At 47.0% G+C, this 16,123-nt stretch overlaps 1 non-coding gene and 1 pseudogene across 1 annotated transcript; one reads left to right on the top strand and one right to left on the bottom strand.

Annotated features, from left to right (window-relative positions):
* The first annotated feature begins 11,245 nt into the window (after positions 1–11,245).
* Positions 11,246–11,352, top strand: LOC120668312. The gene has a single exon (XR_005672404.1). It is a non-coding gene; the product is annotated as a small nucleolar RNA R71 (small nucleolar RNA).
* Positions 11,353–15,408: 4,056 nt separating this feature from the next.
* LOC120664899 lies at positions 15,409–15,766 on the bottom strand (annotated as a pseudogene).
* Positions 15,767–16,123: the final 357 nt, after the last annotated feature.

The following is a 16,123-nucleotide window of genomic DNA, read 5'->3' as shown; positions in this document are numbered from 1 at the left end:
AGTTGCCCGTTGGGAACCCTATGCCCCCACCAACTCCTCGTGCTGAGAAGCTCTGGAGTAGTGAGAAGAGCGAACCACCCCGGAACATGGAATCTTTTCGCATAAAGAACAAATGTCCGTAAATAATGTTTTCCACAAACAAGAAAGGTTGAAGCCGGTCGGCATTTCATGATCCCAAAGAAAATGAAAGACTTTATTGCCTTTTCTGGCGCATACCCCTACGCAGGACATAAGCCCGGACGAGCAAAGCAGTAATGGAAGATCTCCTACAATCATCAGGCGCTAACGGAGGGAAAAGCTCTAGACTCTGGCATGAGGACCAAGCAACTCGAGGTCACCTCGGGAAGCTTGGCCCGAAGGCTCCCTCCCACCTAGGTACCACTTCGGTTCCCAACTATGGTAAACACGTTTTAAATTTCCAGCAAATTCAAAAAAATTTGTGTCTTGGCGTGTGGGACGCCTAGCATCATGAAAGAAGGACACTCTCGGCCGTGTCGACATGCTGGTTGAGGGGCTCATAGGCTCTTTTTGGCCAACTCCGACTCCCTGCTTGGTCTCCGGACCCCGGGATCAGTTGCCCGCCGGGAACCCTACTGTTGGTATTTCTTAGCGTCATCACTAGGAGTGGTTAGTTCCTACCAACGGCACCTTGAAGATGCCATGTGGTATGTCTTAACGTTTAGAGAAGGATCCGCAAGCGCACGGATATACTGTTGTAGCATTTCACCCGAAAATATTCAGGGTATCGTTATTTATATTTTCCCAAGGGATGGCTAGGTTGTGTAAAGTGTATTTACTTAGTTACATAACCATGACACGTATGAGCAAGATGAAGACCACTTACTATACAGGGGTAAGTGATAAATAATAAGGATAATCAGGGGTAATGTGACACACACAGAACAGCCAACTCTCATGAATGATGAATAAACAAGCAATCCTAAGATTAGTGGGAGCATAGGCAAAGATTCCTGTTATACTATTACTGTTAGCAGATAAGTTACGTTAGCTGCGTTGCTTAGAGCTGCAGGTGCCGGGAAATTAGGGACATCGGGGAGAATGACCCGCACTGGAGAACATCCATTCCCGTTTCATCTTTGCATGAACTCCTACACCGTACCCGAACGTCGGGGAGTACACTAACCGAGAAGCAGCTTCCCGGCGCACCGACAAGGCTGTCACCACCTGCGGTCTACCCCAGTCACTTCATGGAGCACCATCATATCCGAAGGATCTCGCACACCCGGGCACCATGCCCACATATGAGGTCACTACCCTAGCACCCCCGGGTCCCCCACCCTTCGGATGGACAGGTAAGATGCTAAGGCAAGCCTAAAAGCACAACGAACCTATATCCTTACCCAGATCATTTGGTCTAAGCATGCAACTACTATAACTTGGATAAACATTGATCAAGGTTAAGCAAGCTACGAACATAGCAAGATAACCAAGAACAAACTCTGAATGCTTAGCTTAAAGAAAGTCGGAATACAAAGCCATACCAGAGGCCGAGGATTGCTCGCCAACCCCGAGGATGACTAGATTCGCTAAGAGATGAAGTACTAGCCTAGCTCTACTACCCTAAGGAGTACAAGTCACAAGAGAGTGTAGAGAGAGAGGGTTCCAAGTGGTGTGTGAGAGAGAGTGGTGGGAGGCCCCTTTTATAGCTTGAGAGGTCGGTTCCCGCCATCTCTAAACATGGAAACATGCCAAACCGCCTTTGGGAGGATAAGATCAAGCTTCCCGCCAAAAATCAGCGGGAGAGGCTGCCAGGTGGGGTCAGCTGACCCCCCCCCTTGGCACCAATTCCCATCGACCTTCTCTGGTACGCTATTCTGTGGGTCCTGATGTCAGATGGTCTGTGCTGAAGCTTGGTTTGTCGGTTTGGTCTAGTTTGTGGGCCTCCTTTGTTCATGTTACGCAGGACACGATCGTCTGTGACTTCTGTCTGCGTATTCGTCGTGTTTTTGTCTTATTCCGGACTTGTGCTCCTGAAATCATAAATTCTCGAAAACAACTGTGGAGCTAGGTTAGTGATACAAATATGCGAGTAAGAGGTATAGTTTTCCTTCTTAAATGAGTATAGTTGATGGTCATATTTTGCACTTAACGACCGTTAACAACAACCCCAAGCTAGCCTTTTGCTCGTCCTTGAGCAAAACAAGGCGCTCGTTGTTGATCAGGAGTTGCTACAATGTTGAATTTCCAACTCATACTTAGGCACAACCGAATGCTTCTTACCTTGATTTTGAATAAGTTGGCCTTATGTTCTTACCTCTTACCTTACTCCTGTGGTGCTTATAGCTTCACCTTATCTTTGGTGGTTGAGAGTCAAAACGGTATTATATAGTGCTCATATTTCTTTCTCTTTTAGCTCAACCGTCAATTCAGAGGTTTTGTAAAGTTTTTCAAAAGAAATTTATAAAGTTCCTCGGATGATCTCTCGGATCGCTCAATGTGTATAATTCCTCACCAAGGCTTTTTTATTATGCCTTTCTTCCTCAACCTATCTCTAATGGCTATTTTTGTGGAGCTGTAGGTATAGAGGATTTGAAGGCATACCTGCTTCTCATATTTTGCTAAGTCAAAGACCGGATCCAAAGGAGAAATAAGTCATAAACCTTGATCAAGATGTGCAAGTGTGTGGATATTTCTGGTGGATGGTGTATGGACTCCTTTGTATGCACCATCTCTCTCTTTTTCTTTCTTTTTGGATAAGGGGCTATCTTTTCTTTCTCTTTTTTTTGACATGCCTAGGCATGTGGCATACCTTCTTTAATGTTGCATCTTTTATTCTCTTTTTTTTTGACTTGCCGAAGCATGTGGCATACCTTCTTTGGGTATGCATCTTTTATTTTCTTTTTGCATAGCCCCATATCCTTGGCATATATTTTTTTTTTGAGAGAGAGTGGTGTCATACATGAACATGGAGTTTTATTTTGTGGATGAATATGTGCTTACTTCTAGTGTAGAAGCATAGCATGTGGTGAAAATGTGTACATGATCTTGATCATGGGAGTATGAAATGAATCTCACTAAGGGTCACAACAATTTGACAAAACTCAATGAGATAGCAAGTTGCATATGTGGAAGGTTTTGCAAAGAAAAACAACATATGGCTTTGGATAGGAATTTGATATCATCGAGGAACTTTATTATATTTTTGTGTTTTCAAAATTAAATACTCCGAATGTCAAGTATCACATAGAAGAAGATCATAGCAACTCTACTTAACCATATCATAGTCACAACAACTTAGATTTGGATTATGCTTTTTGCTACCCACAAGTTTCAAGTTTAAGGTATGAACAATTTAAGCCACCAAACCCAAAACTAGGCAGAGCATAAAGTTGTAACTAAGCAAATGAAAGAAATTAACAGAGCAACTATTCATCATCTCAACAAGGAAAAACTTACACCATGCTTACTACACATATTAAAGGAAAATATTTTTGGTTTTTTCTAAGTTTTGCAAATTTTTATTTGTTTTTAGTTATGCAATTTTTATGGATTTTCAGATTTTGCAAAAAATTTTGGGTTTCATGCAAGGTTATGAAAGTAGTCAATGAGAAATGATACAAGTTACCTCTCGTGGGGGTCCTCCCCCAAGCTAGCTTCTGGCTCACTACAGCTGGTCGGGGTTGAAACCCGTCCAGCGGCAGTACGCCCTCCACTCCTCCTGTCGCTGCAACTGCGACTGCTCCATGTCGTGGAGTCTTTCACCAGTGTGACACTACCATGCTTGGTTACTGTCGTTGTGTTAGTTTAGCGTCTCTTGTATGTTGTCGCCCTGCACCCGCAGCTCACCTAGCTGCTGGGTGATGGCACCGAAACCTCGGGACGAAGATGTCCGTCTGATGAGGTTTGGGGCTCCATTGGAGCTGGAATTGGTGGACCAGCGGCCTGGTGCCTACCATGTCCATTCCTCAGTGCTGGCACTGTGCCATGATGAACCACCGGCCTCATGGTGATATGAGTGATGTGGCTGTTGAGGCGGTGGTGTCGGCTCTTATAAGAGGGATGGTTAGCGAATGGCAATTATACAAATGGAACTCCGCATTGGGCAGCGGAATCTCATTTGTATAGCCCATGTAAAAGAAAATCAAAGAATCATTCGGGCCTTTCTTAAGTGTGTGACCTTGGATCAAATAGTCCTCGTCGACATATACGCACGGTCGCCCCTCAATGAAAGGAACAAAATTCCCCTCTAAGGCACCGATACATGTAGCGATATGAGTAATCAAAGAAGTGCACTCAATAGGACCTGTCATCTTGAAATTCGAAAGCTATTGCCTAACCAAAGCTTGCGCGGGGGAGATATTGATCTTGTTGACCATGGCATAGAGAATGAGCAACTCATCGTTGCGCACGGGTCGGACATCATCTCTTGGGAAGAGAGTGATGGTCAACCACTTGTGCATCAACTGAAGAGTTGGATTATGAATATCGCTGCACCGAGGTGCAAACTTGCCATGGACAACTTGACCCTAAATCCGGCCCCAAAACTCATGACGATTAAAAACTCGGTAAGCTTGGTCCAAAGAAATAGGCCAGCGTTTGTTGAAATCGAGGTCGCCGGCAAAAGTTTTCCAAGAAAGCAAATACTCTTTCCCAAAAAGTCGAAAATAAACCCTATTTTCCACCTCCCGAAGAGTGCAAAGAAATTGGATGGTGAGGAGTCGAGAACCATACTCCTCAACGGGAACGAAGTTATCCCATCCAATTGCATGCCAAACATTAGAGAAGTCTTCGTACATACCTGTTTTGATGAGGAGGTCTGGATCGAATGCTCGGGTGTGGACGAAGCTTCTGTTCTTGAGGATGGTGTAGCCTTGTCGTTCACAATCATCTCGCAAGTCAAGGTACGGTGCATCTTCCGCATCAATCTCTATGACCCAGGCTTGCGGTTCGGCTTGCATCTCTTTGTGTTGTTCTTCTTCCTCGTAGTCCATCATGCTTGGTGTAGGCGTAGGTTCGGGTGTGTACGAGCTTGAGCCACCCCGAGAACGGGATAAACTTCCACCCGTCATCTTCTTGAATGCGCCGAAAACCTTCCGCTCTATGCCTTTCATGATGGAACAAAGACAAGTGCAACTCGAAACAGGATACGTTAGTAAAACCGAATTGAATGTTCTTACCCGTGAGTTGCTCCTTCTTTCTTGCAACAAAGAAATGAGAGAACGAGGTCTCTTGAATTCAAATTTTGAGCAAAAATCCAATGAAAACCTGAGAGCAAAGTTTGAGAGAATTTGAGAGAGAGTGAGTGAATGAGAGTTGAGTGTGAGAGCTCAACACCCACCCCTCGGCCTCTATTTAAAGAGAGAATGGCCGGGCACCGTTGGGAGAAGCCAGGCACAACGGCTAGTGACCGTTGGAAAAGGCTGGGCCTACTAGCCGTTGGCAAGGGGCCTGTGGCAGAACCACCTGAATTATCCTAGCTCAAGTGCGCTGGCCATCACCATAAAGACAACACCGACTCAAACGCACTTCAAATGGAACAATTCTGGGTCTATCGGGTAACGTCCCGATACAACCACCGGATCTCGGATCGAACAAGCATACCCTGCATGAAGGTGAGTCCAGAGATATTACAACCATATATTTTACAACACAGGCATAGTAGTTATTACAACATGTTCAAAGTATTATTACAGGTCCAAACTTAGTAAAACGTTATACAAGACATAAGTTTAAAGTTCATAGTTAAAGTAGCGGAAAGAAAACACGACGGCTACAACACGTCGCAAAAGGATACCAAGCTAGCCCAAACAAGGTATCACTCGTCGGGGTCATTGCCGGCCGGGGACGGATCCCATTCCACGGACCAGTCAGGGGGCAAAGAGCAGGGCCAAGTCAGACTAGCGGTCTGGTCCTCAAAACTCATACCTGAAACAGGATTCAATAGCAAGGCTGAGTATACTAATACTCAGCAAGACTTAACCGTCAATGGATATACTTAGTCCACATAACTAGACTATGCAGGGCTCTGTAAGGCTCTGGTTTTCCTTTTGCTGAAAAGCAACAAAGAGTAGGTCCTTAATTTCACATTTTAGCTTTCAATATTCTAGTTGATTAACCATTCTATGTAAGCAACTAATTCTAATCAACCATGGTAAAACTTTAGTCAAACATCAAGATTGATCATAATAACATTACTCTTATTACTTTGTGTGGCAAAGGGATCAAGTAGTCTCAATATCCACGAGAAACGGACGATTCGAATCGGATTTCCAGCCTTGCAAGGTAAACCTAACACACACGTTTGGAACACCGTCGGGTCGTTCCCAAATAACCGTTGACCTTTCATTCCGGCTTGTGGATAGGGTCAATCTCCCCAACTACAGGGCGCACCAACTTCCTCCCTACACCCGTGGTGTTGCGCAACATAAACATAAATAAAAACCTATCTCTAAGAGAGAGTGAAAGGTATATCCACTCACCGGGCCAATCAGCTACTAGGCTTACCGCGTACCATATTTACGCCATGTGGCTAGTTCGTTCAAACACTTAACCACCGCTACCACACACTACGACCTTATCAAGTTCATCAACATAGACGGACTTCAACAAATCCGCCCATGATCCTTATAGTGATTGCAGGAAGTAAATAATCAACTCCTATAAAGCTCGCGAGTGACAGGCAATCACTCGACTTTTACTGGTCCTATTAGCATAGCAGCTATTCGAACTCTGATTCTAGTGTTCAATCAATTGGAACCTAGAATTATGCAACTAGGGTTTTCAATCAATTACAATAACTTAAATGCACAAATAAATAATAACGATAAGTTGCATAATTTGAAATACTGGGTTTATGTCCGGGCCTTGCCTTCGCGGTAGTCACCAGCTAATTCAGCCTTGGGCTCTTCCGGACTTTGGTCCGGGTCTTCCATCAGTGCACCGGCGTTCACCTGGGCTTCTTGATCACCTCCTTCGGACTCTGGAATCAGCTCGTATGTCCCGTCAGCTAGAACAGCCGTATCTATATGTGATGCAAGAAACGATATTATAATCATACACACTTCGTGATAAAGTTGCAGTCTAACAATTAGCAAACATAACTTAGCATATGGGCAATTGTTTATAGAGTAGTTATTTAACATTTCTTACTACACAAAACAACATGATTAACCTCACAAGACAACTTGATTATCTTCACAAAGTAGGTTTTAGTTGGTTCACATAGCATGTAAATCATGGTTTGCTAAGAATTAAGCAACTCAGTACACAACTAGTATTTAAATTCAGAAAAATTACTTAAAATAGGAAATACAGAGATCAATATATTCTGTAAATTTCATACCATTTCATGCAGCCAATTATTCAGAATAAAACAATTACTCAGACAGCACATAGAACAAGATTAAATTCTACAGACTAAACTATAGAAAATCAGAGGCTATAAATTTAACAGGGTGTCTATAAAGAGCTAACACAGATACTGTAAATTTTTTATAATTTATCTAGGCATAAAACAGAAGTAATAATTTTGACAAAATTAAACCACATATGGTAAAACTAATTAGTACAGAAAGTTCTATAATGTTTCTGGATCCTAAATTTTACAGACATGAACATATGACCAAAATAGAGTTCCAAAAATATTCTCAGATTTTTCTAAGCAAGGAAACTATTTATTATAATTAAAGTCTACTTAACAAGCATTAATTCAAAGATATAGTTAAATAGATCTAAAATTTCCCAAACTTTTGCAAAAGCAAGGTTTTAGTGACATGCATGCATGGAAAAAGTTTCAGTCTCTAAATCAAAGCATAACAGCCATAAGAATTTAGATTCATTTATCCATGGCATAAAGCAAGGTCTATTAAAAACTATAGGTAGTGTTTTCCTTTAGTCATGAAACTTTTACACAGAGCTACTCTATCTGCTAGTACACCACTATCCAAAAATCAGAAACAACACAAGCAAACAACTTGAGATACATTAAATGCTAACTATTCTTTGTATTTTAAATAAAGCAAAAAACTATTGAGCAAAAGAAAAAGTGCAAATAACAAAACTTGTAGATCTAGTTGCAGTGAACTCAGAACAATTGAGTTTGCATTTTTCTGATTTTTCTAGCATTTACTTACAATTTTCAAAGTTCAGCCTAGAAACAAAAGGAAAAGAACTGAAAACTTGCAGATAGGTCTCTAGAAAGAAAAATAGCTTGCAATGTGGCCCCTCGCTCGCCAGAGAAGAAGACAGGGAGGGGAATCGACCGGCGTTTCGGCCAGGGGATTCACCGGCGGCGAGCTAGAGGTGGCTAGGGAGCACGAGGAGGTCAAGGCGCATCGATTGGTGGGTTTGGTGAGGGCTGGGGCGGTTGGCTGGGGTGTTTCCCACGGCGAGGTGCGGCGGCGGCTCGCACAGCTCGCCGGCGGCTGTGCTGCGGCGGTGGAATGGGGGTGTGGAGGGGTCTTGGAGCTGCGCGATGCTCGAGCGGTGCTAAAGACAGGGTCGGCGCGGGTGGAGGAGGTCTGGAAGGGCGGGCCCGTGGTAGCGTCGGGCTCGCCGGAGGTGAGGAGGAGGGGGCTCGACGGTGGGCAAGGGGGTAACGGCGCCCATGGCGGCGGTGGGAGATGCTCTGGGCGCAGGGGAGCTTGAGCTCTGGCTCCAGCACGAGGAGAGGAAGAGGGGAAGTCGGATTTTGCTCTCAAGCAGATTGGAGACGACTTAAGCTGCGGTGAGAGCAACGGCGCAGCGGCCGGGAACGGCGACGGCTTCATCGGCGTGTCAAGCAGAGAGGCTGGCGGGGCGCGTGGCAGCTGCGCGAGACGCCAGGAGGGAGCAGTTTCAAGCGAAACCAAGGACGCGCGAGGTGGTTTGGCCGGGGGCGAGGTGAGGGTGCGGCGCGTGGCCGACGCCGGCGGCGAATGCCGTCACGGCGAGAAACAGAGAAGGAAGACAGAGGGAGGGCAGTTTCGTAAATAAAACGAAGTTGAAAACTCCAGTTTGTAAACTCTATTTTTATCCCTATTCCAAAGGTCAAATGAAAAACTTTTGAATATCAAACTTGCTTAAAATTTTGAGATTTACAACTTTCGTTTTAGGCACTTTTTCATTTGAGGTTTCGTTTGAAAGATAAAATTTGAAACTTGAGTGCATTTGAAAATGTCCTCTACACATCGAAATTCAAAATTTTCTCCCATTTTTGTGTGGCAACTCGAAAAACTTTGAACACAAAAATTGTTCATCATTCGAAAACCTACAACATTGGTTTTGGGCAAAAGTCCATTTAAACAATAGTTTAAAATTTATTTTGAAGACCTGTTTGTTACAATTAGAAAGATAATTTAAATATTTCGAAACTGTAATTTCAAGAACTCGTCATTTCATGTACAAAATTTTACTTTCTCACTTAGACTTCAACTAGACTTTGGTTTAATTTCTCCTGCTTAACATTTTAAAAACCTGGGCTGTCACAGGGCCGGCCGACCCTAGGGTTCGACCAAACCCTAGGTGGGCCACCCTGCTGACAGCCAGGGCCTACTGCCCTTCTAAAGGTTAAAAACTTTTAAAACTTTGGTGCCAGCCAAAATTTGTTTCGAAATGATGTTCAAATTTATTTTTCAAGGGATTTTCATGCTCAGAAATATTTTTGGATTTTTTTGGAAAATAGAAAAAGTGCTAGAAAAGTTTCTAGCATTCAAGGGTGTTTTGAAAATTCAAACATGCATTGGGAAAAATCGAAAAAGTCGAGAAAAGTAAAATGATAGAGGGTGAATATAAGATACGTACCGATTTATCTTCGATAAGGGCTCGTCGTTTTGAGTCTGACGGGCGGGACCTTTCTCCTGTTGTGTTCACCATTGCTCGGCTCGTCCTAGAGAATTGGACGAGGAAGAGCTTACGACCTTACGCCACATCTTCTTTGGACGTCTTCTTTTGGATCATGTGGTCGTAGGTCCTTCTGGTTGGGGTTCAGGTGCACCCCAGAGTGGACTTCCGGTGAGCTTGCTGGATCACGAACCTCTGCTCCTTCCTGTGGAGGAATTTAAAGAATATTTCGTCTACCTCGAAGTAAAAATGGACTTCTCCAGATCCTACATCAATCCTAGCCTTCACACTGTTTAGGAACGGTCGTCCGAGGATAAGGTCTAGTCCCAAGTTTCCATCCATGTTGAGGACGACAAAATCGGCTAGGATGAAGCAATTCCGGATTCGTACGTAGATGTTTTCGACTATCCCTTCGGGATGTCAGACTGTGGAATCTGCAAGCTGTACGAGCATACGGGTTTGGGAAAGAGCAGGATATTGTAATTGCTCAATGATTACCTTGGGCATGATGTTTATGCTTGACCCAAGGTCGCAAAGGGCCTGTGTGTAGGATTGATCAAAGATGGAACAGCTGATCATGGGCACCCCTGGATCTCCTTGAAGTTTCGCTGTCATCCCGCCCCATGTATTCATCCTTGGGTGCATGGTTCCTCCTGCATGGTTAGTTCGAGAAATCTGCCGGGGAAGGTTGCCCCACCCGGTAGACACCATATTTGCAGTTTCGACAGGAGATTCGGGTTGCCCCGGGATCTTCCTGTTCTCAGAGATAGGAGCAGCAGTAGCTAATTGAGCCAGTTGAGTTTCTATCATTTTGTTGAAACTTAGTTGATTTTTATGAGCAGAAGAAAGAGTTTCAACTTTAGCATGTATGCTTTCCAAAATTTTATCATTGGCAGCAAGCTTTTTGTTTAAGGATTCATTGATTTAAGCTTGGCCAAAAACTAAGTCTCTCAAGGAGGGTTGGTTTGAATTGAAATTCGAATTGAAATTTGAGTTGAAATTGTTACCTCCTCCTTGGAATGGTGGGTGTGATTGACCCCACCCTTGGCCTCCTTGTGGACGGAACCCGGTGTTATTGTTATTGATGTAGGCTGCGTCTTCTCGGGTCTCGGGGTAGTCATTCCCCGAGTGTCCACCGTCACCATAAACCTCGCACGTAAAGTACGAGTTTGTAGCATGGACTGGAACAGGCATCTATGGCCGGTTCCCTTCATCAATCTTCTTTAGTAGGAGGTCCAGCTTGGCGGCGAGCATGTCCGTCTCCTTGACGGTATGCATTCCGCCCTTGGTTCTGGGCTGGGAACGTTCCTTGTTCCAGCCCTGGTTGGAGACCATCTTCTCGATTAAGGCCGTAGCCTTGGCAATGGTGAGATCGAGATAGGCTCCTCCAGCAGCAGCATCAAGATGGGCTCTGGATGTAGTCGTTAGCCTATTGTAGAAGCTTTGGAGCACGAGCCACTCATCCATCCCATGATGAGGACAGGCGAGTATGTACTCTTGCAACCTTTCCCAAGCTTCTGGGATGGATTCCATCCCTGTCTGCTGGAAACTTGAGATTCTTCCATGTAGGACATTGGTTTTGCCCAACGGGAAGAACTTAGCGAGGAACACCATGAAACACTTGTCCCACGTGCTGAAGGCTTCCTTGTTCTGATAAAACCATTGTTTCGCCTTCCCCAGGAGGGAAAAAGGAAACAGGCGGAGCCTGATAGCGTCAGCCGTAACGCCCCGTATGGTTACGGTTTTGCATAACTCCAGAAAGTTCTGGAGATGGGCATTAGCATCCTCATTCGGCTTGCCACAGAATGGGCTATCGTGCACCATGTTTATGAGGCTGGACTTCAACTCAAAGTTCATGTCCCCAACATTAACGTTGGGTCTAGTTGCCACATTGGCAGCTGAGGGGACGGAGAAGTCGCGGAGAGTCTTCTCAGCCATGAGTTCAGTTGATGGTGCTTGGAAAGCTGGTTCGCTTGTCGACTGCGAGATCGGAGGAGGAACGATGTGGGGTCGGACCCTTCTCACGAGCTTCTTGGGATTTTCAATAAAATTTATCGGCAAGGAGAAACCAGACATACACTACCTACACTACCCTATTTTCATCCAATTAGGAGAAAACAAAAAGATAAACACATTAGCCTGTATAAGCAGTAGCTACCTCTTACTTATATTGCCACGTTTATGCACTTAGTAAATAACTTTACACCAAGTGCCATCCCCGGCAGCGGCGCCAGAAATGCTTGTTGGCATTTCTTAGCATCATCACTAGGAGTGGTTAGTTCCTAGCAACGGCGCCTCGAAGATGCTGTGTGGTATGTCTTAACATTTACAGAAGGATCCGCAAGAGCACGGATATACCGTTGTAGCATTTCACCCGGAAGTATTCAGGGTATCGTTATTTATATTTTTCCAAGCGATGGCTAGGTTGTGTAAAGTGTATTTACTTAGTTACATAACCATGACACGTATGAGCAAGATGAAGACCACTGACTATACAGGGGTAAGTGATAAATAATAAGGATAATCGGGGGTAATGTGACACACACAAAACAGCCAACTCTCATGAATAAAGAATAAACAAGCAATCCTAAGATTAGTGGCAGCATAGGCAAAGATTCCTGTTATACTAATCATGTTAGCAGATAAGTTACGTTAGCTGCGTTGCTTAAAGCTGCAGGTGCCGGGAAATTAGGGACATCGGGGAGAATGACCCGCACTGGAGAACATCCAGTCCCGTTTCATCTTTGCATGAACTCCTACACCGTACCCAAACGTCGGGGAGTACACTAACCGAGAAGCAGCTTCCCGGCGGACCGACAGGGCTGTCACCACCTGCGGTCTACCCCAGTCACACTGTGGAGCACCGTCATATCCGAAAGATCCCGCATACCCGGGCACCATGCCCGCATATGAGGTCACTACCCTAGCACCCCCGGGTCCCCCACCCTTCGGATGGACAGTAAGATGCTAAGGCAAGCCCGAAAGCACAACAAACCGATATCCTTACCCAGATCATCTGGTCTAAGCATGCAACTACTATAACTTGGATAAACATTGATCAAGGCTAAGCAAGCTACGAACATAGAAGATAACCAAGAACGAACTCTGAATGATTAGCATAAAGAAAGTCAGAATACAAAGCCATGCAAGCGGGCGAGGATTGCTCGCCGACCCCGAGGACGACTGGATTAACTAAGAGATGAAGTACTAGCCTAGCTCCACTTCCCTAAGGAGTACAAGTCACAAGAGAGTATAGAGAGAGAGAGGCTTCCAAGTGGTGTGTGTTGAGAGAGTGGTGGGAGGCCCCTTTTATAGCTTGAGAGGTTGGTTCCTGCCATCTCTTCGTATGGAAACATGCCAAACCGCCATTGAGAGGATAGGATAAGTCTTCCCGCCAAAACTTAGCGGGAAAACCTTCCATAGGGGGTCGGCCGACCCCCCCTTGGCGCCATTTCCCACCGACCTTTGCTGGTTCACTGCTTTGTGGGTCCTGATGTCAGACGGTCGGTGCCAGGGCTTGGTTGGTCGGTTTGGTCTGGTTTGTGGGCCTCCTTTGTTCATGTTACGCAGGACACGATCGTCTGTGACTTCTGTCTGCGTATTCGTCGTGTTTTCGTCTTATTCTATACTTGTACTCCTGAAATCATAAATTCTTGAAAACAACTGTGGAGTTAGGTTAGTGATACAAATATGCGAGTAAGAGGTATAGTTTTCCTTCTTAAATGAGTATAGTTGAAGGTCATATTTCGCACTTAACGACCGTCAACACACGGGACCCTCCCTCGTGACCCTCCCCCCTCTCTCTCTCTCTCAGGCGGCCATGGGCATGCAGTGGATCTGGTGGTGTGCAGCGGTTATGTGGTGGACGTGCGGCGGCGGGCCGCCGCGGAGGTACGGACGCACCTACGACGGCGGCCGCAGCGCCTTATGGGCTCGGCGGGCCTGAGGGTTTTTTGTTTTTTCTACTCTATTAACAGAGGCGAGCAGAAAACCGCCTCTGAAAATGCATCATTAACAGTGGCATTTACTCAGAGTCGGTTGGCTCTGCCCGCCTCTGAAAATCAAATTCAACCGCCTTTTAAAAGATTGTGTATTAGTGGCGAGAGCCGCCGGCTGTGGGCCGTCGAGGACAACCAATGGCCTGTAGTTGCAGCGGGGAGTCATGGTATGCTTCCTCTGGTTGTGGCCGGCGTCGCTAGCGCGAGTAGGGTCGGTTGCAGTGGCTCTGAGGTTGGGTGCCCTTGGAGGCGGAGGTGGCCGACAGTGTGTGGACGAGCAGAGAGGTCGGCAATGGTGGCAACGGCAGCGGCTCCGAGGGTGGGAGCTCTCAAAGATGGAGGTAGACGGCAGTGCGGGGGTGAGCAGTTCCGGCGGTGGCAGTTGGAGCCACCGACGTAGCAAGGAGGAAGAATACTGTTGGTGCTGTTGGGCCATTTCAGCGTTCCCGATTCAGAGAATGGATTCGGTTTTCGTCACCTTAAGTGATGTAGTCGCTTGGGGGTGCAAACACTACTACATAAATTTTTTCGGAGGCTGTTGAATTTGATTTTCAGAGGTGGGCATAGCCAACCGCCTCTGAGTAAACGTCATTGTTAATGAGCATTTTTAGAGGCGGTTTTGTGCCTGCCTCTGTAAATAGAGTAGAAAAAACAAAAAAACTCAGGCCCGCCGAGCCCATCGGGCACTGCGGCCGCCCGCCCGTGTTCACGCCTCCACGACGGCCCACCGCCGCACTCCTGCCGTGCACTACTAGATCCGCTGCACGCCCATGACCGCCGAAGAGAGAGAGAGGGGAGGGTCCCGAGCGCGACCGCTGCTGCCGCCGCCGTGGAGCGCGGCCCGCCCACACGACCCGCGCGCGCGGCCGCCTCCGCCGCCCGCCCGCGCCGGATCCGCCCCGCCTCCAGCCTTGTCTCGCCCGCCGCATCGCGCTTGCCCCCCTCCCCCCCCCCCTCTCGCCGATCTTGCCTCGGCTGCCATACCGCGCCCACCCGCGGGCGCCGGCCTTGCCTCGCCTGCCAGTGCCTGCGCCGGATCCGCCCCACTGAAGGAGCCGCCGCCGATGGAGGGGGCACGGGGAGAGAGGAGATAAGGGTGGAGAGAGGATAGAGTTAGAGTTTTTGGGGAGAGGATAGAGTTATATATGTGTGCTTCCAATTGGGCTCTGTGTAAATGGGCTGGGCTTGATTTACCGACGTGGCTGAGTAACAATGACCACCTTGGTTGTTAATGTATTTTGCGAGGCGGTTGTTGTAACCGCCTCTATTAATAATGATGATCGCCTCCATTAATATATTTTGCGAAGCGATGTCGTAACCGCCTTGGTTAATAACAAATGACCGCCTGAGGCGTTTTTTTTCTTGCCCGCCTCTGGGACCTTTTTAAAAGGTCAGAGTTAATCCTTTTTTGTAGTAGTGAAATACTCTAATTTGCAGGACCTTTCTCTAAGTTTTCTTTTTCCTATTTGATCAATTACTTGTCTTGCTTATGATTCTTTCATAGTATTGTTGTAGCAGAACAGGAACCATCATGCTGAGCTGTGTGTCGTTTGTATTCCACGGTCTGTAAAAGCAGAACTCTATAAGCCATAAGGCCAGTTTGCGTCAGGAGTTCAGCTATCTGATCAGCTCAGATGGCAAGCACGAGGCCAGGAAGGTTCCTCCGAGCCTTGTCCGGCAGCCGGCTCTGCCACACCTGCTGGGTCTTGGAGCACACATCCTCGCTCGTCGCCTCCGCTGCTGACACCGCCGGCGCCTCTGCATCGCCACCGCCACCGCCCACCGAACCTCGTTACGACAAGCGCGGTGTTGCAGTACTCGCGCACCTCGGTGACGCGGCCACCGGGCCCCACGGTCCACGCGTGCACCCAGTACAGCGCGCCCGTCGCATCGGTGCCCTCGGCCAGCACGGTCGCCCCGAACGCGTCCAGCGATCGGATCTTGAACGGGAGGCCGCCACCGCCGCCGCGGCCGGTGAGCAGGCCCATGAGCACCAGATGCTGGTACGCGCGCGGGCCGTGGAACCACCAGTCGACATCCGGGTTCAGCAGCCGGCGCACGACGTCCACGTCCCCGCGGTCCAGCGCGCGGTAGAGCTCCTCCACCACCGCCTTGCTGCTGATCACCGCCTCGTCGCCTCCTTTGCCGTCGAGGCATGAGACGGCATCGCCGACGAAGATGTCAAGCTTTTCGGTTGCCAGCTCGATTGACTGCTGGGCAAATGCTAGGAACGAAGAAGCTAGTGAGAGAAGTTGCTGAGTATGACATAGACTTGGAGGGAGAAGAGGTTGACATGTCTCCTTATATAGAAGTACTTGGCTACCTGCTGGGCTGCTGGCTCAAGA

This window comes from Panicum virgatum, chromosome 3N, assembly GCF_016808335.1.
Source record: "Panicum virgatum strain AP13 chromosome 3N, P.virgatum_v5, whole genome shotgun sequence".
Taxonomy (NCBI): domain Eukaryota; kingdom Viridiplantae; phylum Streptophyta; class Magnoliopsida; order Poales; family Poaceae; genus Panicum; species Panicum virgatum.
This window is presented reverse-complemented; position numbering and strand designations above follow the sequence as displayed.